Source organism: Austrofundulus limnaeus, unplaced genomic scaffold (assembly GCF_001266775.1).
Source record: "Austrofundulus limnaeus strain Quisiro unplaced genomic scaffold, Austrofundulus_limnaeus-1.0 Scaffold3, whole genome shotgun sequence".
Lineage (NCBI taxonomy): Eukaryota > Metazoa > Chordata > Actinopteri > Cyprinodontiformes > Rivulidae > Austrofundulus > Austrofundulus limnaeus.
Window position 1 is genome coordinate 5,943,530 of NW_013952405.1, and position 4,012 is coordinate 5,947,541.

The 4,012-nt window shown below is 37.4% G+C and overlaps 1 protein-coding gene across 2 annotated transcripts in view; it reads right to left on the minus strand.

Moving 5' to 3' along the window:
- The window catches only part of LOC106525241 (adenylate cyclase type 6), a 44,854-nt gene that overhangs the window by 35,322 nt on the left and 5,520 nt on the right, over nt 1-4,012 (minus strand). The gene's annotated exons all lie outside the window — the stretch shown is intronic.

The window sequence follows — 4,012 nt, forward strand, 5'->3', positions numbered from 1 at the left end:
AGCATTTATGGTAAAGGAGGGAGTGAAAACTAATCCAAAGCAAGTCATTTAGAGCCTAATATTTGCAGCTGAATTTGCTCGGAAAGAAAGAAAAAATTAGCACTGAAAGTTTTCCATTTCATTTGTAGTCCAAAATGCATAAAATATTAATAAATATTTATTCAATTTCTGTACTGTGGAAGTGAAAGTCCTTGTCAATATATATCTATTATAGGCCATTTTTACCCAGACACCCAGGTTAAACGGACAAAACAAAAGTCAAGGCCTTCGCATAAAACCTTTCCTCTTTTAAAACTCGACAGAAGGCAGCTTCAAAAGAGGAACTGAAGTCCTTCCAACTGTTTGCCTGTAAGGTGATGGAGATACTTCATGTGAGCAGCAGCAGCATCACATCGCTGTTCCTGAGAGCACTTACACCTCCTTCATCTCTCTGAAGAGACCCTACACAGACGAGAAAATCTCGGCGGCGCAGAGATTTTCAGGCAGGCCAATTGTCGCGAATCAATGGAAGCAATCCCCGAGAGTAGCATGAGCTCAATCTCATCTTGTTGCGAAATAAAAGGTCACTTCATCTGAGAAGGGTTGTGTGAGAATGGAATTGTGAGTCAGAGAAAAAGAGTGGAGGTAGTAAAAAAGAAGAAGAAAAGAACGAGAGAGAGAGAAAAACTGGCGAGTCTTTTACAGTGGGGTGAGTCACCCTCGTATTATTTCATGTTCTCCATCGGCGGTTGTCTGCTTGTCACCACCGTTAAACCCCCACAAACTCCCACCTCCCTTTCTCCGTCGTGGAGGTCTTCTCACAAAGACGGCTTTTGTCCGGGCGTCATCCGTTTCGCATCTTCTCAGCGCTGATCCTGCACGAATGTCGCTGTGGGGAAAAATTTAAAGGAACAGGCCGGGAACACGAAGGGGCCTGGAGGAGGATGAGGTACAAAACCCAAGAGTGACACAAGGAACCCCTGTGAAGCTTCTTGGGATTACGTTTTCACTTCTGGGGTTTCAGATTTAACTGCACCTTGTATTTAGAACATTTTAAAAGCTTCCCTGTTAAGTTTGCTCCTCTGCCTTGTTTCTCACATGGGTTGCATTAGCTGATCGATGCCATCTGTCTCTGCCATAAATCTACTCCAGGGTTTCCTTTATTTAATGAAGCGTCCTTCCCGTTAAAGTTTTTTTGTCTCAGTTCAGCTCTGCCAAACCTCGCTGTGTTTTTAGTAAGAGTGGATTTCCTGTAAATTAGCCTCTTAGTCTCATTCTTTGACTGAACCCTTTGTAATCCATCTGCGTGCTTCCTAAATGCTCTCTGCACGTGGGTCTTCACTGAGTCAGACTGAATGGACTTCCTCGGTATTTAYGCACAGCATGAAGCAGGACTAAGAGTTGTCTGTTGACGTTGAGAGGCGACCGTAACGTTGAGGTCAGCCAATTAATTTGACCAATTATTGGCATGCTTTTTAAACACTCAGTATCTGCCAGGCCTGAGCATACTAAGCCACTTAGCAGTCCAACACAGCTGTGGGCAGCATAGTTTGGTTACACAAGCCAATCAAACAACACTTCACACATTAAGGCTACCCTTAATGGCTGAATTGCTTTTGTTGGCACAACACTAGTAAACCCCCAAAGGAAGCTGACCAAAATATTTTTGCTACCTTTTGAAAGAGCAGTGTCATTTCTATCAGTGCAAATGTCACAAAACCAGGGCAGGTGAGGGCTCGAGGACCCAAATGGTGAAACGTAGTGAGATAAAATGGAATCTGGAAAACACAAAACCCTGCAGTGAAAACATTCTGACAACATGAGGAACTGACTAAAGGAAAACCAGGACTATAAATATACTGCAGGATGATGAACATGAGGAACAGGTTTTTTTTAATTATAATTTCATGGAGGGCGTGACAAAGAGATGGGGAGGCATGATAGCCAAACGATGTGACACTACCAAATAAAACAGAAAAGTAAAGGTGATTAAAAAGAACACAGTCTAAACTGACATGTAAAAAATTAGCAACTGTTGCAGAAAATGCTGAGGCTTCAGTTTTGCGATATCTAATATCTTTAATTATAAATAAGATATCGACAGAGTTGTATAAAGTACCACAAAGTGATACTTGAGTAAAAGTACAAGTATCTTACCAAAAAATTACGTTGGTAAAAGTTTAAGTCTCCTTTAGGAATATTACTTGAGTAAAAGTCTTAAAGTATCTGATAGTTTTTGTACTTGAGTATTAAAAGTAAAAGTAATGATTTAAAATGAGCAGTTAGATTTTCTGTAACGACTTTTATTAGGAGGTGACCTCCCCAGAAAAATGCACAAATGACTTTCATATTAAAATAATGTTTAATTTATGTTAAATTTAGGATGTACTAGTCCAGCTGTTTCAGTTTACATACATATATTAAGGCTGCCCAAACCTTTTCCCCAAAATGAAAATCTATCTGAGGGCTGCGGCCAAATGCAATAATATATTTCATGAAATACAAATACTTCTTAAGTACAGTCCTTTTATTTTAATGATTATGTCCTGCTGGAGTGTGACATGACTCGTTTGTGTACAAACTAATACGGTATCAGAATTTCATATATTTATACTTCTCATTCAGCCACAGTTAAATTCACTCTATCTAGGAGGAACTATTTATATGGATAGTATTTACTTTTTACAATAATAAGCTGGAATGAAAACAAGTAAAAGTGAAATAAAAGTAACGACTTTCTACTTCTTGCCTTTTTTAAAAATGTAAGAAGTAAAAAGTACAGATATTTGTGTGAAAATGTAAGAAGTAGAAGTAAAAAGTAGGCTGAAAAATAATTACTCAAGTAAAGTGCAGATACCCAAAAATTCCACTTAAGCACAGTAAAGAAGTATTTGTACTTAGTTACTTTACAACTCTGGATATCGATTAACTTTATCAACAACAACTAGTCATTAAAAATCACACATTTCCCCACGTTTTTACATTAATCTATAAAACACTCTATAAATCCAAAAATGAGTTCAAGTGCTGCCCTCAACAAACGAGTCTGAGGTGTTTTAGCAAACAGAGAACAGCCTGTGGTGAGGGTCCAGGCCCTCAGACGCTCCATTATCACAGGACAGACAGAAACAGCAGAGCGTTGCACCCATTGTCACCCTGTCTGGTCTGGGGCATGAGCACACAAACTCACTAAAGCAGCAGAGTTATGTCAATGTTACCTTTTTTCAGAATGGCTCCACSTTTATCTGGTTGCTCAACAGTAAATAAAACAAATAAAAAAAATCCTATCAGGACCTTTGTTTACTTCTACTTGCAGCATTTTTCAGCATATTTAACTCCTTAATAAGAAGGAAAATAAAACTCGAAATGTCAAAGACATCCAGCAAAACAATACATATATTTTTGATGAACTATTTGCTGCACTCTTAATGATGAAGAGACCTTTATTATGAGATTAAAGACTGGAGAATTGTGGAAAAAACACATAAAGTACTTAACCAATTAATACGTGAAATGTGTCTTTTGTTTAATTAAATCTGCTACTAATATCCTTAAAAACGACTCACACACGTATACATGAAATGATCCAGTAAAAACACAACATCAGGATCAACTACAGATAAACTGTAAACAACTATYTGATATTTTGGACTTTGATTGGACAAAACAGCATACAATGTGTATTTTACACTTGTTTTATGTTGAATTAATCCTAGAGACGTAGCTAAAAACTAACAGAAACTTAGCAGAGGTGTTGTACATATTGTGAAATCCAAGAATATATTTAAGATAAAACCTATTGTGGTGTGCATATTATTTACACAATCAAAGTAAGTTCATGGAGAACACATAAGAAAATGTAACAAAGAAATAATAAAGATTTTTTTCCCAGTGTGCTCCAAGCTGATGTAATTACAAACTGTTTCCAATATGAAGAAGCACTCATTCTGTTTTCCTAAATAAAATCATTGCACAATCTAAAACACGCCACCCCACCCTGTTTCATTTAACTACAAAAGGCTCTTTGTTTTTT